The sequence below is a fragment of the Macaca fascicularis genome, chromosome 5, assembly GCF_037993035.2.
Source record: "Macaca fascicularis isolate 582-1 chromosome 5, T2T-MFA8v1.1".
Lineage (NCBI taxonomy): Eukaryota > Metazoa > Chordata > Mammalia > Primates > Cercopithecidae > Macaca > Macaca fascicularis.
Window position 1 is genome coordinate 192,309,743 of NC_088379.1, and position 26,621 is coordinate 192,336,363.

The 26,621-nt window shown below is 38.7% G+C and overlaps 1 long non-coding RNA gene across 1 annotated transcript in view; it reads right to left on the reverse strand.

The window, feature by feature from the left end:
• LOC135970835 (uncharacterized) overlaps positions 1–26,621 on the reverse strand; it is a 143,504-nt gene that overhangs the window by 15,408 nt on the left and 101,475 nt on the right. The window lies entirely within an intron of this gene.

A 26,621-nucleotide genomic window follows, 5' to 3' on the forward strand; every position in this document is an offset into this window, starting at 1 on the left:
GTTCAACATTAACTGAAAAGGTAATTATTCTCCAGTTTCACGGAGCTATTAAGAAAAAAAAAAAAGTTCATTGAAACTCCAGGATATGAAATACTGTGCTTTTAGGACCTTTTGGAAGCCTTTCAACATTCGGAGCAGAAAAACATAAATTTATTTTTTAAGAAGCAGATTTAGGAACTTTAGTGAATGGGAAGAGAAAGCATTAATTTAAGCCTCAGTAGAGATGACAATTCAACAAAATTCTGAAAGCCCTCCTTAGATCAGACTCTCATACATTCTGAAAACTCAATACCATTTATTGTTACAAGATCCTTGATGATTTAGAAATACATACCCACACACATTAAGTCCTGTGTACTAAATCAAAGAAACTTCAAATTAGCTTGAACTTTGAAATGCTATAACTTGCATGAATGATGATTCATTTCTTTATATTCAGTCACCAAATATTATTGAGCCGACGATAAGCTTGAAGACGTTAAGGGCTCTGGGGTAGAGAAGAGAGATGCTAAAGTAACAGCCTGCACATGAGATCTTGACCTGTAATGAAGTGCCGATTTAGTTGGAAAGACCAAACGTGTCATCTATAACACTGAGGAAAATCTCACTGTGTATGTGGCATAACCTCAATTTATAAAAATTTGAGAGAAAATCACAAGAATAGAGAGGTTTTGCAAGGTTATGGAGCTTGTACACTATTTTTTTAGAACATGAGGTATAAAATCATAGGTAAGTGTGGGCTCCACATCCTACTTTTTAGGTAACTTTGAACAAGTCACCTCTTTAAATCTCAGTGAAACGAAGCTGAAAGTTCTTTGAAAACTGTAACGATTATTTATTAGTGAGAGATGACTTCTGTGGGTACAAGCAGAAAACACTACTTTTTGAATGAATTACAAACATGTAACTATGACTTTAATGCTAACATTTTGTGAAATTTTTATAAAACATTCTAATTCACATGTTCCCCTACTGTTCCAAAGTCAGCAATTTTAAGACATATGATTTAAAAAGGAAAAAAAAAAAAAAACCTAACTGTGGGGAAATATTGCTAACTAGGTCGATCGTGTCATTGCCTTATTTTTATAATTGAAAAAAAACCCCAAAACTTTAATACTCATTTCTGGTTGCTTAAAAACAAATTAAATATAAAACTGTGTAGCTGTCATAGATGATGATATTTTAATCTACTGAAAATTATTACAGTAGAAAATTTTTAAAGTCTAGGAAGCAATAGTCAGCACCAAAATACTGCTTTTGCTGTTGTATGCACAGTTTTAGTTTCCATTTTGTGAATAAATACATAAAAATATAGGGTAAAAATACGTATTTAATAGGATTCTTGCACAGTTTTAGTTTCCATTTTGTGAATAAATACATAAAAATATAGGGTAAAAATACATATTTAATAGGATTCTTGCAACTTTCTGTTAGCACAATTAGTGCAGAGCATTTGTGAATAAGATAGAACTAGGGTCTGCCCTACAGCTTTTGAGTTAGTCTTTTTCTAACAACTGCTATTTATTCAGAGAGGATGCAAAGTAACAGGTCTAATCATTACACTGGCAAAGGAGCACCTTTAAATTGTATGTGGCACAAGCTAAATCTGGGAAGGGAAATGAAACACAAATGAAAGGGCAACTTCTTTTGGAAACCTTCCTTCCTTTGTGGTATTTTTGTCCTTCCTCCATTTCATGAATCCTACTAAGAAAAAACTTTCTCTTATGCATTCTCATCCCCAAATCTTTATTGTTTTTATTTAACAAGGCTTCCAAGAAGAATCGGAAAGTGAAGGAAAGGATGACCATAAAGAAAACCATTCTTTAGATGAGATTTTTGTCATATTGTTACCGAAACACCAGCGGTTTGGTTCAGGTCCTGCTGCTCTCGACACGGAAGACCAACGACCAGGGTGATGAGTATTGCCAAGGAAGAAGCTTTAATCAGGTGCTACAGGCCAAGAGATGGGAACTCAGTCTCAAATCTGTCTCTGGGACTTACTGAAACTAGGAGTTTATATAGCAGGAAAGGATTGTAACAATGTGTAAGAAAACAAGAACTAGGGAGGGGCAAGGAAGCCATCATGATGAATGAGGGGTCTGGCATCTCACTGTCTGGATGTGATGATCTAGTGAGTTTCAGTTCTTTGATACTTTTTTTGAGAGGTCTGAAGGTCATTTTCTAAGGAAGGAACTCAGATAAAACAAATGTCAGTTTCAAGCTTGAAGACCAGAAGGATTGGCTGGTTGCAGTGGCTCACGGCCAGACGCGGTGGCTCATGCCTGTACTACCAGCACTTTGGGAGTCCGAGGCAGGCGGATCAGAAGGTAGGAGTTAAGACCAGCCTGGCCAACATGGTGAAACCCGTCTCTACTAAAAATACAAAAAGTAGCCAGGCATGGTGGTGGCGCCTGTAATCCCAGTTACTCAGGGGGCTGATGCAGGAGAATCGCTTAAACCTGGGAGGCGGAGGTTGCAGTGAGCTGAGATTGTGCCATTGCACTCCAGCCTGGACAATAGAGTGAGACTCTGTCAAAAAACAAAAACAAACAAAAAAACCAGAAGGATCAATTTCTGTGTTTATCCAAAAATGATTGTCTCTGGGACTCCTGGATCAGTTTCAGGCCCCCCTTTCTATTTACCAATTCCTCAATCATGGGGAATCTGGTTGTTGATCTTTCTGGCTGCCTCCTGCTGTGAAGGGGTGTCATGGGCAACTCCACACCATGGGTGACCACATAGCCACCCAGGAATCAAAGGTTAATCTCATTTTAGAGTTTTGTTCTGAAACACAGTATTTCTCTCTCGAGCCCCCGACAACCACCAGAGACAAATTGTTAGTGAAACACCAGGGATTTGGTCTGGGTCCTGCTGCTCCCACACAGAAAGCCAATCACTGAGACAACAGTGTTGCCAAGGGAGAAGGCTTTAATTTGGTGCTGCAGCTGAGGAGATGCCAGCTGAAACTCAAATCCATCTTCCTGACTGACTAAAACCAGGGGTTTATACAGCAGACAAGAAATGTAACAATGTGTAAGAAAACAGGAACTCCAAAGAGTCAAGGAAGCCATCCTGGTGAATGAAGAGTCCCGCATCTGGTGCGGTGATCTGGGTTCAGTTCTTTGATGCTTTTTGTAAGAGGCCTGAAGGTAATTTCTTGAGGAAGGAACTCAGATAAAACCAATGTAAGGCTCAAGCTTTTTTGTTGTTGTTGTTGTTTTTTTTTTTTGAGACAGAGTCTTGCTCTGTTGCCCAGGCTGGAGTGCAGTGGCCGGATCTCGGCTCACTGCAAGCTCCGCCTCCCAGGTTTACGCCATTCTCCTGCCTCAGCCTCCCGAGTAGCTGGGACTACAGGCGCCCGCCACCTCGCCCGGCTAGTTTTTTTGTATTTTTTTAGTAGAGACGGGGTTTCACCATGTTAGCCAGGATGGTCTCGATCTCCTGACCTCGTGATCCGCCCGTCTCGGCCTCCCAAAGTGCTGGGATTACAGGCTTGAGCCACCGCGCCCGGCCAAGGCTCAAGCTTTAACAGCAGAAGGGTCCATTTCTATGTTTATCCAAAATGGGACTGTTGGGGATGGTTTCAAAATCACCGCAGGACCAATCTACCTGCAAAATAGGCTTCAGTCCCATGTACTAGCCTGATTACACGAAATGCAACAAGATCATTGTCTACATAGGCATTCCTGGATTGGCTTTGCTGGAACCTCTCACAAGTTCATTTCAGTCAAAGCCCTGGGAAATAACCAGTTCCTCCAACTGGGGAAGGGGTTTCCTTTATAAAAGAAAACATGTTGTTATGCAAACAAACACATTGCCATGAGTTAAGAATATTCACAAATAGTTTACAAATTATGGAGAAATTGAGCAGAGAGAAAAATAGGCTTCAAATTCTGTTTTTAAAAGTGTACTCTATTCAGTACACTTAAAGCATACTTAAAGCCTGTAAATATCTCCAAAGGAAAAAACTCTTCAGACTCTGAAAAACAAAACAAAAAGAAACAGCAATATTTCAAACATAAAAATCATAAAAGATTATTTCGGTCATTATTAGTTGAGTCTATGCAATCAGCTCCTGCTCTGCTTCATATTGGGTTAGTGGCAGTCTTGATGAACACATCAGCCTTTCAATTAGGCGCCTAGAAGTTTTCTCTCTAATCCAAAGACACAATCTCCAAAGTTACTGAAACTTCCATTCAAGAGTCCTTTTTATGAACTCTTCCAAAGAAGCAATGTTTGGACTGTGGCTGATTGTAAGTCACTTTTTGAGAAGGATCAAAGCAAAACAACAATTGTGGATAACAAAAAGTCTTGAGATACCCATAGTTAAAGACACAGTTGACAAGAAAATTTGGTCATTTCTGTGGCATACAACAACTTAATAATTATGATTATTACTGACAACATACATTTTAAAATATCAGAATTTTAAGAATCTCATACAATCCTGGAACACATATTATCACTACATTTATATAAATACAACCCAAAGGAAGCTAAACACCACCTCAGATTTGACAATGCTTCCTGCATAATTCTAACATAATGAATAAGCCTGTTATGTCTCTCTTGCACGTCAGGGAACCTAATATCTGGAAAAGTTAGTTTGAGGACAAAAAGACTGAATTCAGAACTTGAAATTTTACTCCTAGGAAGTTTACCAAATATCAAAGTTTTAAGACACTTAATATCACAAAATAGGATCACAAGTCACTACAAAATAGTCATTCATTTAGCCAAAGTGAAAAATCAAAAACATTTACATTTTGATAGAGAAGAGACTCTGTTTCCCAAACAATAAGACCTAATAAAGACAGCATGAGGCCAACGAAATCTGTCTCTACCCACTGTCTTTTCTCTCTGCAATTTACTCAAAAAGTAAACAAAATATTTTATCTCTCAATATTACGTATTTTTAAAAAAATTTTCCTTTGAATGGCATTTGATTAATGTTAAAGCTAATTTTAATAAAATATTATAAACAAATCTAATATAATCACTTTTACAATAAGGTAAAGATTTCTATAAACTTTTTTTTTTTTTTTTTTGAGACGGAGTCTCACTCTGTCACCCAGGCTGGAGTGCAGTGGTGCCATCTCAGCTCACTGCAACTTCCGCTTCCCGGGTTCAAGCAACTCTCTGCCTCAGCCTCCCGAGTAGTTGGGACTACAGGTGCCTGCCACCACGCCTTGCTAATTTTTGTATTTTTAGTAGAGATGGGGTTTCACCATCTTGGCCAGGCTGGTCTTGGACTCCTAACCTCGTGATCCACCCACCTCGGCCTCCCAAAGTGCTGGGATTACAGGCATGAGCTACTGTGCCTGGCCAATTTCTATAAACTTTTATAACCTTTTTGCAATTTTCTATTAAGGAGCAGATCAATGCTTCAAGAAAACTCTGTTATTCCAAGACATGGATCCGGACACTAGCCTGGTTTCAATGAGCTTTTGATATTAATGTTGTTTAATTTATAGAAAAGCTGAAGTAATCCTATGCCTCAAAAATCAGCCCTGACAATCTCACATGCCTACCTCTTCCACAATACTCCCTGGGCCTAGAGAGATTAAGTGGTTTTAATTTCTGGCCTTGTCTCACGAAAGCAGTTCATTTTGATCGTCACCTTCTCCAGAGTCTGAAAACAAAGCTTTGACTGCTGTCAATGCTCAAAATTTAGCAGGGATTGGTGCCTTCTTCAACCCGAGAGTCAAAGCCCTGTTACTTAACAGCACAAGCATTAGTTAATAGGATGTTTATACTACAGAAAGTCCTATCATTCGCTCTAACATGTCACAAATTAAAACACTGTGATTTGGCATTTGTGGATTACTGCCTGCAGTGCTTCAAACCACTGTATTAAAGTAGTTAGGTTATTCATTGCATAATTGCTAGTATTCTAGTGACAGAACTGTGACCAAAAGCATCAAAATGTGACAGGTTCTACGCCAAACTTTTCAAAGTAAGACAACTACGGTTTCTTGTTGTCATTAAAAAAAAATGGTAAATGCAAATATCAATTTTGGAAAAAATGCCATTTAAAAGATGGTAAATGCAAATGTCAGTTTTGGAAATTCAATATAAGAATTAATCATCTCCTTTCACTTAAGTACTATACAACAAAACAGGGACAAAGTAAGGAAAAGCACACAGCAATTTATTTTCAGCTATTTTAAAAGAGCATCATCACACTTTTCCAAGATTGGTTTCTCGATGCAGTACTGAGAACTGATTGGGTAAGTTTCACCACCACCGTTTTCAAAGCAGTGCAGCACTGGTGCACATCTTGTTTTCAGGTACACACATGAAGGTTCATCAGTGATGAATGACTTGGGATCAGAAATCACTACGAAGTCTCACATTTTAAAAACGTTTTTACTGCTTAATCCAAATGAATGTCACTTAATGCTAATAATGATAAACACAAATAAAATAGTTTGCGAAAATCCCAATCAATATAATTTCCTTAAGGAAAAGGCCAATATTTCCTGAACATTAACTTTGTATGTGTATCAGGTTTTCCTCATTAAAAGATCTGAAACCAACTCAAATTATTGACTGTATTGAATTACCTTGGTAATAAATACCATTTAAACATTTTTATTCTCACTTAGGTTTTCAAATAATAAATAATGTACTGTTCCTGTTCAGAACTTATAAAAAAGTGTTTTATGCAGTTTATTGCCAGGAACCTTAAATCTCTCATAGCTCTCTAGATCAATCAGAGGTAAGGAAAACCAATGAAATTTTAAATGGCTGATGTCCTCTCTATCAATTTTTGGAGGCTTCACAAAGGTATATTAGGAACTTTAGATCAATAGAACAAATAATGAATTGTTGGAAATGTATAGAAAACAAAATGACTACTTATAGAACCAGATAGTTTCAAGCTTTAAGACCAGAATATTCGATTTTTACGTTTATCCAAAAACAACTGTCTATGGAACTGTTAGGTATGTGTTTTTGGTTTGTCGTTGTTTCGTTTGTTTGTTTGTTTGTTTGTTGCTGGAGTCTCGCTCTGTCACCCAGACTGGAGTGCAGTGGCGTGATCTCGGCTCACCGCAACCTCCGCCTCCCGGGTTCAAACGATTCTCTAGCCTCAGTCTCCGAGTAGCTGGGCCTACAGGCGTCCGCCACCATGCGTGGCTAGTTATTGTGTTTTCAGTAGAGATGGAGTTTCACCATGTTGGCCAGACTCATCTCAAACTCCTGAAATCAGGTGATCTGCCCACCTCAGCCTCCCAAAGTGTTGGGATTACAGACATAAGTCACCACGCCCAGCCGGGTCTGTTTCAATCTTCCTATTTGCAACAGAATTGGTAAAGTGACTTAACAGAGTAGTATCAAAATGATGGTGGTATAGCGACTGGGACATAAGATGCGTAGATTCGTGATACAGTGACAAAATGCAGTGTTCAAATAGGATCCGCCATAACATGTATGCTGTAGGCATACCCAATATTGTGACTAGTCCACTTATAGGACATTCTGTTTCCAAAGCTGGCACCAAAAAAAAAAAAAAATAGACAAAAAACAAAGACATGGCCAGTGAAGGTCTTGAGTGCTGGGATCTAGTTACAAAGGTTTGGGAAGTATATTTTCTTAATCTTAGAGGACTATTCGCGGCTGATATCTTCTCAAACGTGCCTTACAGGTGCTTCCCTTTGCAGCACACATTCCATACACCACATCAATCACTCCGTTTAGTCATCTTCTGTGTCCTTGTCTTGCCACGCGTGTCTGCTATTCTTTCCACAATAGGTGACTCTGGGTCCGGGAATCGGACTTGCTGTAGCCAACAGGATGAGGTGAGATTGACAGTGTGGGTTTTACAAGGTTCACAGTAGCTCTGATTGCCCTTCTGTGTCTCGGCTCCAGCCATTTCTGGGGGTCTCAGGAGGAAGACAAAAGACATGTGGGACAGAGCCACATCCAAGGACCCCAGCCCAACCCCAGCCCAACACTCGGCTGGTGACGTGTGCAAGTTGGTCCAATTAAGACTACAACTTCTGATCCTGTCCTGCCTAGATCCATCCACCCTGGCAACTTATAAGAAATGGTGAATGATTATAGTTTGAAGTCATTGAGTTTGGTGTGCATGTGCGTGTGTGTGGCGAGGAGGAGGCAACAGGTAATTAATAAAAGTAACTAATCTCGAAATTGTGGCCTTTTCTATTTCCAGACTTCTGTAGAAATCATGTTTTTAGTATACACAGACTGAATGCTAAACTTTTGTCTTCAAGAGTAAATACTGTCCATAGGGGAGGTCTACAGAAAAAAAGTAAATATATGAGTCATAGTCAGTCTCAAGATATAGTACATATGTAACTGAATAAACTGATGAACGAAATGGCTGAAGAAGAAAATTTTTAATGCTCTACTTCACACTAATAAAACACAGTAGGCTCAATTTCCATATTCTCTGAAATAATACAAATGATTTTGCAATGATACATTTACTTACATTAATTCTGCTCATTGAAATATTTCCTTTAAGGAAATATATTTGGAATCCAACAAATTTCTTCACTCGGTATCTTCAGCACATATTCATACAGGTAAACAAGCAAACAGTTTTTATTTAATATTTAAAGTATCAACTAAAACCATCTGAAAATTATCAAGAATGTAAATGACTATATAGCGGTTAATTTTTTTTTAAGAAAACTGAATGTCAACTTGTCTTTCCTTTGATGGGTAGGATAAAAGGAGTAAGTTACAATGTCTTCCTTCATCTCTGCCTCTTTCAATGTCCTTTCCTTTATGCTCATCTCAGTCTCTCTTTAACCAAACTTGTAAGCTAAGTCTGGCAAGCCACATAGCATTTTTTAAGAAGTCAATAAACATTTAGCCCTTTGAGGAGATATCAAAGAAGCAAATTAAATTTGTTACAACGACTTGATCCGTGTTCTCTTGGTCTAATGATTTCAGCCCCAAATCCAAAAGTTAAAAGAAAGCAGAATTAGTTTTAAATCACTTTGCACTTAATCTCTCTTTGCCTCTTCTCTCCCCAGAGTACTCATTTTTTTTACCTGGAATATTCTTTCTTAAATATACTAGGATACAAATTCTAATATACGCAGGGAAATTTGAGCCTTTAGTGCGCAAATTTGAAATTTGAGCCTCAGTGCCCTCACAGCACTTAGCATGGGGATTTGTGACAGGTGCGCACTCTACTATAAACCAGCATTGTCTGATACACCAGTTGACCTAGCATGACCGTTCATATTGAAAGTCTTTGTGTTCTCGAAGTTAATCCTTTCCTATTCACAAATTCCTTGAAAACATGATACATAGTGTCAAATATTGCTAAAATTGTAAGGTGTTATATCTAAAACTTAAGCCTTTATTTTTTAAGGTGTTATAATAGTAAAATTCCAAGATGAAATATGCCAAGATTGACAGAAATACTGTGTTTCACAAAGAAATCTCAATGTATTTATATGTATGAGTAGTCTTCAAATTTACAACAACAGAAAAATCAAATAAGAACTCTAACAAAAATGTCTGTTTTCCTTTTCGAATGTTGGCCAAACAATTTGTGATTTTAAATTTTTTACTTGAGTCTCTGTTAAGTCTTTGAGACTATCCATTTTGCTTTTCTGATCTTCAGTTCTTTCCAAAACCACAGAAACTCTCTAAACTGTCATAGTGTGCCAGATGGAACCAAAGTTGTAGTTTGCACTGGGCAGTAAACGCTGAACTTGAAATTAATCAGACCTCTACTCGAGTAAAATGAAAGCTATATCCAACGAAAAAGCACCTAAATATTGTACCCACACAGCCCGGAAAACATCAAAGGCCTTCAAAAAGCGAATACATCTGGTGTTGACAACCTAGTACTACACAAGAACTATGGAAATTCCGAGGTTAGAATGTTCTAACAGAAGCCCCTCCACGAAGAGACGAAATGGTCAAACGTCCAGGACTCTTCGAGAAGACAAGGGTAAATTGCTAAAGAGTATTGAGGTTGCTCCAATAGTCACCAGTATGTTTCTTCTGGTTTTTCTTCCCCAACTAGAATTAAAAATTGTGTATGCTACAATTTTATGCTTGAACTATCTAAAGAATCAAAAATGTGAGTAACACCAAGTCGATGTTTTTATTTACTTTTTAATTTTATGGGTACATAGTACATGTAAATATTTATGGGGTACATGAGATATTTTGACATAGGCATGCAATGCATCATCATCACACCAGAGTAAATGGTTTCAATGTGGAAAGATATTTTTGCGGGATACAGAATTCTAGGTTGGGAGGGACTTTTGCTCTTATTGCTTTTTGGCCCAGTCTTGCTTTCCTTATTTATGATAAAAAGTTAGCAGGATTTCTCATTTTTGTTTCTCTTTATCTCTGACTGCTTTTAAGAGTTTCTCTTAATGTATTTTCAACAATCTTATTATAATGTGCCTTGATATGTTTTTCTTAGCCTTTCTCTTGCTTAGGGTTTGTCAAGATTTTTGATCTACAGGTACACTTTTATTAGAAAGGGGATCATGAGTTACCCAGACATGAGCCATGCTTGGGAAGCTGTTACTGCCCCTATGGCTACAGACACAGTGGAAGTGGGCAGGGCTTCCAGACAGACAATCATGGTGGGTTTCCTGACAGAAGCAGGGTTCACTGAAGGTGGGTGACTGGGAGAAATACTTTGATTTTTCCATATCTGTTCTTCCCTAATCTTCTGTCAGTACCTCCGACAGTCAGAATTTACCCTGTGATGAACAGCAGAGCATGTGAAGGCTGGAAACAGAGCTCAGAGAAAATCAGCAGCTGCCCCTCGCAAGACCAACGTATTCTGACTTCTTCACTGTGGGATTCATGCCATCTGGAAGAACAACTGGGCATATATTTGGTGAATGAATGAATGAAATATAACTAAACTCATGTTTTATTGCTGAGAAAATTGAAGCTCCTGCGGGCTTCACAATTTACTCAGGTGGTTAATGGAAGAACTAGGACTTAAATTTAGGCTCTCTACTTCATATTTCAACATAGCAATTGCCTCTGACTTCTGTAAATTGAATCATATTTTAAATCCATATGAGAACTTTCTTTCTGAAGACATTCTGTATTGCACTTTTTGCAAAACTGAAATCCTTTATCACCTTTGTTAGGTAGATTTTTCAAGTTTCAGTTTCTCTTCAAGCTTTCTGGACTATTTCTTTCGCTAGGAGATTTTACATAACAACTCTATTTTAAAAGAACAGAGCATTTCAAAAGGATTCTCATTTTGGTAAAAGAGTCAGCATAATGCGAAAGAAAGAGCATGGTTTCTGTGAACAGATAGTACTACATTCTGATCTAGTATTTACAACTAATAGCAAATTACACATTAGACAAAACACTTAACTTTTCTGGTCCTTGATTCCTTATTCTGTGAACTGGGGATAATAATGTCTCCTCTAATCATGCCACAGAAGTGTAAGAATGAAATTAGATGATGCGTATGTTATGCAAATACATTTGTTACTATTGCTTAGCTATGAGTGTCCTTCTCTCCAGATTAGCTTTTATTACTGACACTCATTGTGGACATAGAGTCCAGCTGATAGTGGTGATGGGTGGGCATGGCTGAAGCAGAAGCATAGAATGTTAAGAGACCCAGCAATAGAAACTTCATTGTCCAATGAGATCTAGTGAGAACAGTAACACTCATAGCAGGTAAAGGCGCTGCAAAAAGTTGGTAAGAGGCAGTAAGAAAGCAACTGAGATGAATCTACCTATTTTGCATTTCCTATGCTAATGGTCATCTTCATTAATAATAAAGACAATCTAGTCATTTTAAACCAGAGGCTGGCATCACAGTAAAAGGGACCATTTTCATTCTTCCAGTATCTATCCTTGGCACTTAAATCCAAGTGATTTTTTAACAGCTTTTTGAGAAGTAATTCACAGAACACACAATTCACCCATTTAAGAACACAATTCATTGGCTTTTACTATGTGCACAGAGTTATGCATCTATTGTCATGATCAATTTTAGAATATTTTCACTACCCCCAAAAGGACCCCTCCGGGGTCCCTCAGCCATTAACTCTCGAGAAATTCCTCCAGCCCTGGGAAGCCCCTAATTTACTTTCTGTCTCTATAGACTTGCTTATTCTGGATGTATTCACATGAACGGAATTATAGAATATGCAGTGTTTTGTATCTGGGCTTATTTTGCTTAACGTAATGTTTTTGAGGTTTACCATGTTGTAGCATAGTATTTGCTATATTTTTTTTCAAGCATTATTTTTTTCAAGCATTTCACCTCACTGTTATTTGTTCTTCCACTTAATTTACCTGTTCTGATCATATGTAAGATCAAAGGAGTCCTTGGATGTTATGAATTTAACCACCTTTAATCTTGAAGGGAGAAAGTCTAAATTGTGTGAGGGTCCTGAGTCGAACGCTTTCCTGTGTGCAGGAGGACGCAGGGCCAGACCCTGGCCTCTGACTGTGCGTCACTGGCTTCCTCTAACACCGACTCCAAAATGGTAGAAATTCTCCTCCAGACAACATTTAATAGTTATAAAATGCTTCCTTATCTAGGAACTCATAATCTGATCCAAAATTTGCATTGGTAAATAGGTAAAAGAGAAGTAAATATTTGAAGCATAAAATATTATTACTGACCAAAATTATCCAGATAATTTTAAAATAGACATATCTTAAAATGACCCCCCTAGATTGCCTTTTTAAATGATAATGTAAAATGTTTGCCTGGTCTCACTGACTACTTAGTAAATCTAAATATGATGACTTTCTGTTCTTACAATCCATAAACACAACAGCTATAAAAGCCACAACAGTCTTGATGACAATAAAGAAGCATTTCTGTGCTGACAAAGTCATTCTGCTTTAGAGCAGTGGATACTGTAAGCCAACATAAGTCTTCTCTTTTCCTCCCCACAGTATGTCATAAACTTTCTGAGACCGTTTGTACCAAAGAGACCCAGAGCATGTATTTATATGCAATTGCTGACGTTTAAAATGCGGTAATTTAATACCAGTACTGATAGAATATAAGCTGCAGAATCTAGTGCTATTGGTCCTGCTATTTGCGCTAAAATGGGTAACCCCAGTGTGAGTAATGGTGAAGTCCTTTCAAACCTAGAGGTTAACATCTTATTTCCTTTCTCCCACTCCTTTTCATCTTTGCTTCGCTATAAAATCTGCATGACTTATTATGCCATTGTTGAACTGCTCTCTGACCTCATTAACATTCTTATCTCCCAGAAAAAAATGTTACAAGAGACCTGTCTGGTTATTATCTCTGCCAGCTAAGACTTAAAACTTCCCTATAATTTCCAAATACATCTACCTTGAAATATCTAAGCTTATGTGTCTCAGCTACTTCCCCAAGTGTGCTGGGTTCTACCAGTAGAGATTCCCTAAACCTATTTTCTTTTTCACACTTCGTAATCCCTCATACAGGAAATGGCTCAAAGCACTAAATTTGATTTGTTTTTCAAAAAACAACAAAGCCATAAAATTCTAGAAGAGTAACACTCAATCTTAGGATATACAACAGGATACAGCTACAGATAAGAGGTCTTGGTTTATTCCGGTGTTTCAATAGGTATGAAATTGATTTTTGCAAATAGAAAATTGGCAGATTATAATTTTACTTGTGGAACATTTAGTATACTAATTATGAGTTTGAAAATTGCATTTTCAAATGATAATGAGGGCAGCATGAGAACTGTGAAATGATAGAAGGCATATATCAAAAAAATTAAGATATATAAGTGATTATATCTTCAATGGTAATTTAATGATTGAAACAATATTACTTATAACTGTTTTAGGAGCACTTCCAGTTTACAGTAATGCCCTGCCAGTTCTGTACTCCTTCCCAGATCTTTCCATTTCTACTCCAACTTACAGAAAATAACATTACAGCTGAAATCAAAGAGAATTTAAGCACCATTTGGTTTGAGAATCATCTTTCTCACTGGGTAGTTGTAATGCTCCCTAAACACTTGGCTTCTCTTACAGCTTCCTCCAAAAGTGTGATTCAAGTTGATATGAGGGTGGGGTGTAGGGCTGTTGGCCCAGACATTGTTATCCCCAAACTCACACACACAAACACACACATAATACACCTGTGTATCTATATATGCCTGTGTATATGTGTAAACGTGTGGATCTATATCTATAGATTCACCTACTATTGCCAATAGGACATGAAAAATATCCAAGTTTTTTTCATTCTTCTGCTCTGCTGGAGGTCAGGGGAATTGTCCTTTCTTCTCACAAAAGAACTTATTTTCAGTATCAGTCCTCACTTCTTGCTCATTTATAAAACCCTGCATTTCAGAGGGACTCAGATAAAGGTCACATCCGTTTCTCCCCTTGAAGTCAGCGACAGTAATGCATACAACTTCCTGTACCTGTTCTTTAAAAAGGGAGCCTACTCTTCTCCTGCTGTTTCCTGCTGGCAGGAACACAGACACACACACGCGTAAACACACACACACACACACACACACACACACACACACACGGTGGCAGAGATGGAGCAATTCTTACCCGCTTGGACTGCAAAGTGGAAGCTGTATGCTCCCAGCTCCCAGCCTGCATGTCGCAAGCATGGAGGTTCCTGATGCCTGTGGAGCTCCTACACCCCCACTGGACTCACTTCACATCTAAGTGTTCACCAAACGTAGGTAGGCTCCTCATCAATATTTATTGGGTCAATCTCCACTTTACTCTTCATGTCTACATTAAGTCTTCTTAAGTTCTTATCTAGGGTTTGGTAATGATCTCAAAATTGTTCTTTCTCTCTCCAGATCTCTGCCTCCCCTATTGTCTTCTGCCTGCTGTTGCCAAAATACAATTTGTAATGTACATGTCTGGTCATAGAAAAAAAGTAACAGAATCAGAATTCTGGCTCATGTCTGTCTTGATACAGAGCTAGAAATATTAGAGACATTGTGGATAGCTAGTAAAAAAGGAGAAATTTGACCTAAAAAGAGGGCCCATGGTAAACTCAAATGAGAGATTAAAGCTGTGCCAGGGCTGAGCATGCCGGAAAAGACAGGACGGCTATGTTCCCTGTGTCCAGGTCATGGGTGAGTTATTGCTCGCCATTATTTCATTTGTACCTTTATCTTTAGCATCCTATCTGAAACAGTCTTTACACAACCTGGAATTGCTGTGAACGAGCAGCCACTAAGAATGAGAGCAGCAGATGAGAAGTGAGTGACAATTCCCAGCAGTCAAAAACACTTCCTGCATAAAGCCATCCCTGACTCACATGCACCTGTGAAAATCATCCCCTCCCTGTAAATTCTGCATGAGAATAATCCTAGGTTTTCTCAGTTATTACCATGAGTTGTTCGTTAGACTGTGCACATGGTGATTTTATGTGTTGAACAGTTGAACCTACTTGAACAATTCTATATTCTCCATAACAATCCACCATGTAATATCACATTTTTTTTAAAACCCTAGATCAATCACCTTAATTGAGTTGGATATTTTGTAATTGAGGAAGAGGCGAAATACATTTTTTGAAGAGTAACTCCTTGATGAGAGATGTTAAATAATTCATGAATCCACATCAGTGACGGGGCTAGATAATGCAGGGTTTTCATTCTCAGATCTAAATCCTTTGTCTATCAGATTAGGCCCACCAGATTCAAAAGATAACTTTATATAAAGTCAAAGAAATGATTTTGTCTACTTGATGTATAGTCTGGATCATACAGGAATATTTTCTTTTCATAGATGAAAAATAATCATATTTCCTCACTGATGTTTTACAATCCAAACTAAAGCAAATCCAAACTAAAGCAAAATCAGATGATTTTACAATCCAAACTAAAGCAAAATGGTTACTTTGAGAATAAAGAGTTAAAGACATTGCCTTTATGCAAATAAAACACCATCCGTATTAAAATGTATGATCCCTAATGAGATGGTATTTGAATGAGAAAAACTGTGCACATCATAATTCTTTGCCTAGATATTGTAACTGTGCTTTAGAATTGGACCATCAAGACACTTTCTTACTAAGTACTATCTTCATAATCCATTGTGTGCAAATAACTTCTTTCTTTAACTAGTTGGTGGCCTTTTATTCTGTGAGGTATTTAACATTTAAGTCTGAGTCACTTGCTTTTAATGTGCCACAATGATGTGATCCCTTAATATCGCTGAGCTATGACAGTGCCATCCTCTTTCAAAAGACCAAGGTACCATTAGAAATGCGTCATGAAGCAAAAGTCATTAACTCATTTAAAAAAGGCCAGAGCCCAGCACTGCATTACTGACAAACCTCCTTCCTCTGTCTATTTGTCGTCATCAAATATCCCTTGAATATCCACCTCCCAAGCATGAGATAGGGCTGTGGAAGCAACTCCCTTTGAAAAATTAAAACCCTTAGCAATTAAATTTGCTTTCGAGTTTCACTTTAGGTGAACAACTTAATTCTTGTATGCAATATTATACAGTAAAGTAAGTATTAATAACTCCCAGTAATACAAATAATGATTCCAGAGTTGCTACTCTGAAAATACTTGAGGACTCTTTTTTTTTTTGAGACGAGTCTCGCTCTGTCGCCCAGGCTGGAGTGCAGTGGTGCGATCTCAGCTCACTGCAAGCTCTGCCTCCCAGGTTCCCACCATTCTCCTGCCTCAGCCTCCCAAGTAGCTGGGACCTGTTAGGTCCACATTTTTTCAAAGATTTCCCACCCCTGCAAGACTTTTGATCTGCTTGCTATAACTTCAGAACACATCTGTAAAAAACTGGGCTATTGTTACTTTTTGCCACTCTGGAGGAAATGTTTTTTTAATGAATTAACAAAACTTTTCTGCAATCTATTATATTGTTCTCTTGCCAAAAGTTTCAACCATGGTTCAACCCAGGACCATCTACCTACTTTTCCCATCCACATCAACTCAAGCCAGCCTTCAGTCTCCCTAGTGTGGTTTCTCTCTCTTGTCTCCCTCCATGTCTCCCTTCCTTGTTCCCTCCCTCCATCCCTTCTCTCTCTCTATGTCTGCCTATCTGTCTGTCTCTCTCTCTCTCTCTTCCTGGTATCTTTCCCCTTGTATCTACAGTTTGTCCCACATTGATTTTGGGGGACTACAGCAATAAGCAGCCTCAGCCATTCCCAGACGCCTTGCTCATACCTCCCAGGCCTGAACACCTGAAGAACCCATAGCTGCTGGGCCCAGGAGGGACGATTGATCAGTTGATTAGCGTTAGGAGCAAAGCACAATTGGAATGTGTTCTAACTGCCATATCCCTAGAATCCTTTGGTTTTTAATATTTAGTGCAATAATTTTCACGTAGATTGAATTTAACTAAAGCAAGTGTCACAGCTTTGTCAGGAATCTTAATCATGAAACTTTCCTTGACTTCCAGTATCTACTTGTGGTAAACGTTAACAAGTATCTGACTAGATGGCTCTTGTTGAAAGCAATTGCAAAAATAAAGGCATAGAGAAGTATGAGTGAAGTTCTGGATTACACTTTCTTTCAAATAAGAATTCAGCATGCATTCTTTTTTCCAGAGATCTTAATTCAAGATCCATAATATTGTATCTTTATCTTTTTTCCTAAACCACAGGGTAAATGAGCCCTAAAATATGTGTGGGTTCTGAATCTTCCTTGGACTCTACTTATGTCATCTGTCTCTTACATTCTCTAACTACACCCTCCAGCCACAACCTCTGAATAAGGGTCCCCAAGCACCCGACGCTCTCACTTCCACGTCTTTGCAGATTCTTTCTGGTATGGAATACTCCGCACTTCCCACCTTATTCTCTTGTTCTGCCTATTCTCTGCTCATGCTGAAGAGGCTTCTTGGTGCCTTTTCACCAAGACGAGTGGTGACGAGTCCTTCTCCTGGAAGCATGACATCACTCGCCTCTCCCAACCAACGCCATGCTCAAGTCTCCTTGCACGAGACCATCATACTCTGGTTTGGATTTTGTAGTTTTTATTTCACTTTTTCTGCCACTGGAATATAGGGCCTTTGAGGTCAGGGGCTCTATGTCCTAGACATTTTTACACTCAGCCTTAGCCCGTGTTAGCTATTGGGTAAGTAATTATTGAATGGCAGTAAATATTCCTTGGATTTCACTGAAGTCTGCTCTAAATGCAGTTGAGTTTAATGATCAAGAACTTGGACTCTAGCATCAAATGTGAGTTCAAATTATTTCTCCATTACCTACTAGTTGACTAATACCTACTTTCTGACTATATCAACAAATGTTACTGATAACTATTTCTAGGAAATTCATTAATAATGTGTCTATTATGCAGTAAGTTATCAATAATGATAAGTTGTTGTAATTTGATCAGGTCAGCTTCCTTTCATTAACAAAACAGGTGAAATTAATTAAATTTATCTTTGGTATGCCCAAAACCACTTTCCCATCTCTCCAGTAACTTCTGTGTGTCTTTATGTGACTCCAGACACTTCTTTACCAGGAGATAAAATACTCTGATGAGGAGATTTACATAAAGGCATAAGTAAGAATGACTTAAAAAATTATCTTTGATAACATAGTCACTGCTAATCCAAAGGAGAAATGTTAATGCTGGAATGTCAGGCATTAACAATAAATAAATTGCTGGAAGTAATTTTGAACAGGATGGCCTAATGGGAAACATCCTAGAAATCTTACTGTATAAGGAATCTACTTATTCATTTATTCACTGAGTTGAAAAATTCATACTGAATTCTTGCTGTGGGAAATAGTTTGCTGGGTGTGTAGAAATGTAGAGATTCATATTACTTACTTTTATCCTCAAACTTGCTCATAATCTAACAAAGCAGACAATAATATATTTATATTGTTTTACATATATTACTCCATTTACTTACAATAACTATCTTATGATGAAGGTTAAAAATTCCATTCCTAGTGTTCAGGTTTGGAGAAGGAATTGGACTTACCCAAGGTGACACAGCTAGAAAGAGGAGCAATCTATACTCATATGCAGTCCTCCTGAATATAATTATTTTCCCCTATGCCACAATGCCTATACAACCATAATCCAAATAAATTATGGTAAGAATCATAAGTGCCAAAGTAGTAATACATTTAGATGAGAGTAAAATTAATGTTTGCAATTAACTAGTAATGGTTTCATACATAGGGCATTTCAGTGCATGGGCACTGAACAATGAACTGGATTTTGACAAGTGGAGATGGTGGAAAGGACATTCCAAACTGGAAAAGTGGAGAAAAAACAGGAAATGGACAACAGAGGTGGGAAAGAACAAGAACTGATTTTTTGTTTGTTTTTTTTTTCTTTTGAGATGGAGTCTGGCTCTGTCGCCCAGGCTGGAGTGAGTGGCGCCATCTTAGTTCACTGCAAGCTCTGCCTCCCGGGTTCCCGCCATTCTCCTGCCTCAGCCTCCCGAGTAGCTGGGACCACAGGCGCCGCCACCTCACCCGGCTAGTTTCTGTATTTTTAGTAGAGACAGGGTTTCACCGTGTTAGCCAGGATGGTCTCGATCTCCTGACCTCGTGATCCGCCCGCCTCAGCCTCCCAAAATGCTGGGATTTCAGGCTTGAGCCACTGCGTCGGGCCTAGAAGAGTTATTTTAGGAAGGCCAACTGCCCTGGCTGACTAGAATATAGGATATGTGAAAAAAAGAAGTGATTTTGATAATATTTAAAATACAGATTGGAACTAGATTCCAGACAATTGAAGTTTTCACTCTTTTCCAAAGCCAGTAGTACTCAGCCCTGGCTAAGAGTCAGAGTCAATTTTATAGCTTTTTTGAAATGCCCACGCCCTGGCAGCTCTCCCAGAGATCCTATTCATTAGCTCTGAGGGGCATGGACATCTGCATATTTTAAGATTCCTCTATTGACCCTGCACTGTGGGTACAGTAGAGGATCCGCGTCAGGGCGACTGAAGTGTGGTCCACTCCACGTGTGGTCTGTAGACTGTGCTGGTTTTCAAAGGATTAGTGCCCATGAAGAGAAATGGAGAGTGAGAGTGTAAAAACTCTATAGCAGTTTGATGAAGTAATTTTATATCTGTTGAGACACGGAACTTAAAAGTGGCAATGTGTTTTATATGTGTTTTTTTAATCTTGCACAACTCATTTTACAAAGATATTGTTACATGAGAATTGTAAATTAAAACAAAAACAAAACTGGGTTTTTAACACAGATAATGTAAGAAGTGTCATCACTCCAGGCCACGGTGGCATTTGTGAATGGGAAACAATGTATGGAAAGCAGTGCCATTTTAACATCAGTGTGGCTCTGGCACGCTGGAAGGGTAAGATGAGTGGGGATCAGTGTGAAGTCCACATTGCAACGTGCTTGGATTCATTTATGCCAATGGTAATGGAAAGAAAGAGGAAAGGTTTCAGAGAAGTATGCAAAGAAAAAAAAAGAAACAAATTGTCAATAGATAGAATAAAAGAAAAGATCAAATCTAAAAATGTTCTTGATATTTCACGCCTGTATGACTGGAAAAAAAGTGCTACTATTTAGAAGTATGTAGATATCATTAAGAACACTTGGGGCAAGAAGTGGGGTGGAAGTGAGGGTGAAGACAGTGATTTTAGCTCTAGGCACATTCAGTTTAAGAAGTCTGAAGTAAGTCAAATGGAAATGTTTCCAAGGCAGGTGAACATATGGGCCCCGGAACTGTGAGAGTCGCCGAAGTTGGGATCATAATCAGGGGTGGAATTAAGAACATATTCAAAACGGTCAGTGGAGCACAGCACTGACAGCCCTGAAGGCACAGTGGCCATAAGTGCGCGATGTTGCCAAGGGAGTGCCTACCCACTGAAGGGCAGCCCTGGGTAGAGGTGTGATAACCGGGGTAAGAGTGGGCAGGGAGTGGGATCTCTGAAATGCTAGAGAAAACAAAGATACTGTAAAATAACTCTTAGTGAAAGAGAGGAGGAGAAAGGGGGATGCTGGAAAGGTGGAAGAATTCTATTAAATTGGTTTTCTTTCTTTTTCTTTTCTTTTTTTTGAGACGGAGTCTCGCTGTTGTTGCCCAGGCTGGAGTGCAAAAGTATGATCTTGGATCACCGCAACCTCCGCTTCCAGCAATTCTCCTGCCTCAGCCTCCAGAGTAGCTGAGAAGCTGAGATTACAGGTGCCAGCCACCACGCCCAGCTAATTTTTTTATTTTTAGTAGAGACGGGGTTTCTCCATGTTGGCCAGGCTAGTCTCGAACTCCTGACCTGAGGTGATCCACCCGACTCGGCCTCCCAAAGTGCTGGGATTACAGGTGTGAGCCACCGTGCCCAGCCGCTTTTCTCTTAAAATCAGGAAGAGGAGAAATTTTAAAAGGAAAGAAAAAGTTGACAAACATTGATGAACTATACAGAGAAATGGAAGAGAATGAGAATAAGTAAAGACTAGATTTAAGGAGCAGAAATAAACAGAAAACTTGAAGAAACCAGCTTTAGTATGTGAGGAAACATTTAAGATATAGAGCAATAAATAGCAATATTTGGTAAATGCTACCGGCTGGATTGTGACTCCCTAAAACCTGTATGTTGGAGCCCTCATTCCAATGTGATGGAATTTGGAAAAGGGCCTTTGGGAGGTCATTGGGTCATGAAGGTAGAGCCCTCACGAGAAGATGCCTGTCCTTATTGGTTTTATTGTTATAGATTTAGGAGGTGAAAGTGCAGGTTTCGTTTTTCTTTGTTTTTTTGGTTTTTTTGTTTTTGAGACGGAGTCTCGCTCTGTCGCCCAGGCTGGAGTGAGTGGCGCGATCTCGGCTCACTGCAAGCTCCGCCTCCCGGGTTCACGCCATTCTCCTGCCTCAGTAGCTGGGACTACAGAATGTGCAGGTTTCTTACAGGCATATATTGCGTACTGGTGAAGTCTGGCCATTTAGTGTACTCATCACCTGAACAGGAAACACTGTACATAAGAGTTAATTTTCAACCCTCACCCCCTCCCACCTTCTGTAGTCTCCAAAATCTAAATTTCCATTCTGTATGTTTTTGTGTACACATTGTTCAGTTCCCACTAATAAGTGAGAACATGCAGTATTTGACTTTCTAGTAATTTTACTTAGGATAATGGCCTCCAGTTCCATCCACGTTGCTGCAAGACATAATTTTATTCTTTTAAAAAAAATTTTTTTTTATTATTTTTGAGACGGAGTCTCGCTCTGTCGCCCAGGCTGGAGTGTGCTGGTGCGATCTTGGCTCAGTGCAAGCTCCGCCTCCCGGGTTCCCGCCATTCTCCTGCCTCAGCCTCCGAGTAGCTGGGACTACAGGCGCCACCACCTCGCCCGGCTAATTTTCTGTATTTTTAGTAGAGACGGGGTTTCACCGTGTTAGCCAGGATGGTCTCCATCTCCTGACCTCGTGATGCACCCGCCTCGGCCTCCCAAAGTGCTGGGATTACAGGTGTGAGCCACTGCTCCCGACCAATTTTATTCTTTTTTAAGTTCAAGTAGTACTACATGGAATCTATATGCCACGTCTTCTTTATCCAGTTCTCTGTTAATGGACACTTAGTTTGATTCCATGCTTGCTATTGTGAATAGTGTTGTGATAAACACAGGAGCGCAGGTGTCTTTTGGATGTAATGATTTCCTTCCCTTTGGGTAGATACCCAGTAGTAGGATTGCTAGACTGAATGGTAGTTCTATTTTTAGTTCTTTGAGAAATCTCCATACTGTTGTTCAGAAAGGTTGAACTAATTTACATTCCCAAAAACAGTGTATAAGTGTTCCCTTTTTCTTGCATCCTCACCAACATCTGTTGGTTTTAGACTTTTTAATAATAGGCATTTTCATTGGTGTAAGATGGTATATTCTTGTGGTTTTAATTTGCATTTCTCTGATGATTAGTGATGTTGAGAATTTTCTTACATTTTTCTTGACCATTTGTATGTCTTCTCTTGAAGAACTGTCCTTTCATATCTTTCCCCCACTTTTTAATGGGGTTGTTTTGCCTTGTTGAGTTGTCTGAATTCCTTGTAGATTCTGGACATTAGCCCTTTGTCAGATGCATAGCTCACAAATATTTTTTACCATTCTGTAGATTGTCTGTTTACTGATTGTTTCTTTTGCTGTGCAGAAGCAAATACAAAACACTGATGAAAGGAATCATGGATGGCACAATGGAAAAACATTCCATGTTCACGGATTGAAAGAATCAATATCATTAAAATGACCATACTGCCTAAAGCAATTTACAGATTCAACACAATTCCTATCAAATTACCAACATCATTTTTCAGAATTAGAAAAAAGCAATCCTAAAATTCATATGGAACCAAAAAAGAACCCAAATAGTCAAAGAAATTCTAAGCAGAATGAACACAGCTGGAGGTATCACATTGTCTGACTTCAAAGTATACTACAAACTACAGAAACTAAAACAGCATGGTATTGGTATAAAAATAGACATGAAGAACAGTGAAACACAATAGAGAACCCACAAATAAAGCCACATACCTACAAATAACTGATCTTTGACAAAATCAACAAAATTATGCACTGGAGAAAGGACACCCTATTCAATAAATGGTACTGGGAAAATTGGAGAGCTGTATGCAGAAGAATGGAGCTGGATTCATACCTCTCACTATATACTAAAATTAACTGAAGACAGATTAAAGACCTAAATGTAAAACCAAAAACTATAAAGATCCTAGAAGAAAACCTATGAAAATTCTTCTGGGCATTGGCCTAGCAAAGAATTTATGACCAAGTTCTCAAAAGTAAAGGCAACAACAGCAGCAAAGGCAAATGGGACTTAACTAGATTAATGTCTTTAAAAGACGAATAGGAGGCTGTCATCTGCAAGCCAGGAAGAGGTCCCTCACCAAGAACTAAATCTGCAGGCACCCAGATCGTGGGACTTCCTAGCCCCCAGAACTGTGAGAAAATTTTTCTGTTTTATAAGCCACCCAAGCTATGCTATTTTGTTCTGGCAGCCCACGCGGGGTATGACACTAAAGAAGTGGAGGCAGTCACTATAATGTCTTCATAATGCCACCAAATAAAGAAAAGCTAAGGTTGTCGTTTAAGACGGTGAAAAAACAAAGGCAGTATTTGAAGAGTGAGTGGCTGAAAATTATTCAGAAATGATGAAAGACATCAATTCAAAGATACTGGAATCCCAAGCAATATCAAACAAAATAAACAATATATACTTCAATCCATTTTAATGAAACTATTGAACATCAAATACATGAAAATCTTAAAAGCAATCAGAGACAGCCGGCATGTAACTTGCTGCATAAACTGAAAACAGATTTTTCAATAGAAACAGGGCAAGTTGGAAAATTGTGGAATCATATTTTCAAAATGCTAAGAGAAAACTTAGAAATTCGTTTCCAGCAAAAATCTTCCAATGGGAGTGAAGGCAAAATAAATACATTTCCAGACACACAGAACAGAGCTTGTCACTAAATACATTTTTCTGGCAGAAAGAAAATGATCCCAGTTAGAAAGCTGTGAATACAGAAGGGAATAAAAAATGACAAGACTGGTAAATATGTGAAAAATTTAAATAAAGATTAGCTACATAAACTTATGTCTTGGCCCAGGCTGGAGTGCAGTGGCACGATCTCAGCTCACTGCAACCTCCACCTCCCAGGTTCAAGTGATTCTCCTGCCTCAGCCTCCCGAATAGCTGGGATTACAGGTGCCCACCACCACATCCAGCTATTTTTGTTGCATTTTTAGTAAAGATTAGGTTTCACCGTGTTAGCCAGGATGATCTGGATCTCCTGACCTCGTGATCTGCCTGCTTTGGCCTCCTAAAATGCTGGGATTACAGGTGTGAGCCACCACGCTTGGCCAAAACTTATACTTATGTCTTGTGGACTTCAAGATATAGAAAGAAAGTGACAACAGTGTGTAAGTCACAGAACAGTAAAAGAAGTTGGAATATTTTACTGTAGTTGCAAAAAGGGGAGTGTCTGTGAGGCCAGGGCCTCTTTATATACAAGAAAAGGCAACACTGCCAAGTCTGAGTTTAGGGACCGGGAAAACTAATACAAAACCAGTGCCTGAAGGAAGAAAGTGTCAATGTCACCTGAAAAGCGAACAGAGGCACTGCTGTCATTAAAAAGAAAAACAAGTCATGAGGAAGAAGAACGTATTGAGTCATAGCATGCTCAAGGAGGTTTCCACATAGTAATATTATCTTAATTTATGTTATTTATTCTTGCTGTATTCTAATGCTATGTACTATTATCTCTGCTAATACTATGTATTATTATGTCCTTTTTCCAAGGAGGAAACTGACTCTGTATGGTGAGCTAACTCATCCCGAATCAAAGCTGCAATGTGGAGACTGGTGTGTGCCATTACATCATTGCCTCTTTAGAAGGAGGCTATGCTGGGGACCAGAAGGAGGCCATTGGATGGGTGCCAGGAAGCTCAGGGCTTCAGGCATGGCTAACCTTGTTTCTGCTGGGCCTCAGGGAAATTAAAGCCAAATGTATGAGGATGGAACACTTCTGAGGCTTTCATAAGTTATGAGAAAGACTCATTTTCTGTAATCCATTGACCATCTTGATGATCATTTTTCCTCCCAGAAAAATTCACTTACCCCTTTTCCCTTCTGTGGACTGCACTGCCCAGTTTTCCCCTCTCATTTGATTTCACAAGTGTCCATAATCTTACTTGATCCTTTTCTTTGTCATTTTCTCTTGAAATCTAAGTATCTCTGTGTTTTATATTTTATAGTCACTTGCTTCATGTTTATCCTCTTTTTGTTTTCTCTCTTTCTTTCCCAAAAGAAATAAGCCTTTGCTGCAATTCATAGTAGCTAATACTGAACCATATGTCCAGGGTATTACTTTACAATATCCATAAGCTCCCAGAAATGTACCAGAAATATGTCAACGATTAAATGACACTTTACTTCTGGGCATAGGTAGGGGATCCGGTTGCCCAAGCACAGCCTGGCAGACAGAGGCAGGACTTTAAATGACCACTGCAAGCCTCTCTTTCTGATGGATGCAGCTCATCCAATACACCAAGAGAAGGATTGTCCAAATTAATATCTATTTCTTATTATAACAGGAACCCATCAGGAACAATCCCCAATACTGTTCTTCCATCAAGAATAAAAAAGGTAAAAATCATGTAAAAGAGGTAAGACATGGCGAGATAGTTACAAGAGTATTTTCAGAGTATAAGTTTTAGGAAATATGCTTAATTATCCAGTGTTTTAATTAACCTGAAGCTGGACTTTCCAACCAAAACTCATAATCTAATTAAGGAAGTGCATCATATCGACAGCGCAAAAAGCAACGAGCAATTAACATTTTCTAAAAATGAAGCTGATGCAGGAGCATTTTGATTTACTCTAATTACACTGTGAATGCTGTAGCTAATGCAACAATGCCTTTGCATTTAAAAAATTGCCCTTTAAAGGCCTCCCGCCAAATTGTAAGAGGCTTATATTTCTCCCACTCTAGCTGCCTGTAATATACATAAAAGTGAGAATTACAAAGAATCCTCAAATCATGGATATTATAAAATATAGATGACAGAAACCTGGCCCTGAATGCTCCCACAAGAACGGTTTGCAGCAATCATACTACAAAGAGTTTTAAGGATAGCACTTTGATCAATCTGCTTCATTCATCTCTATGTACTTGAAAGAAATGTCTTGGAAAGGGCTAAGAGCCAGCGTTCCCGAATCTCCGAATACAG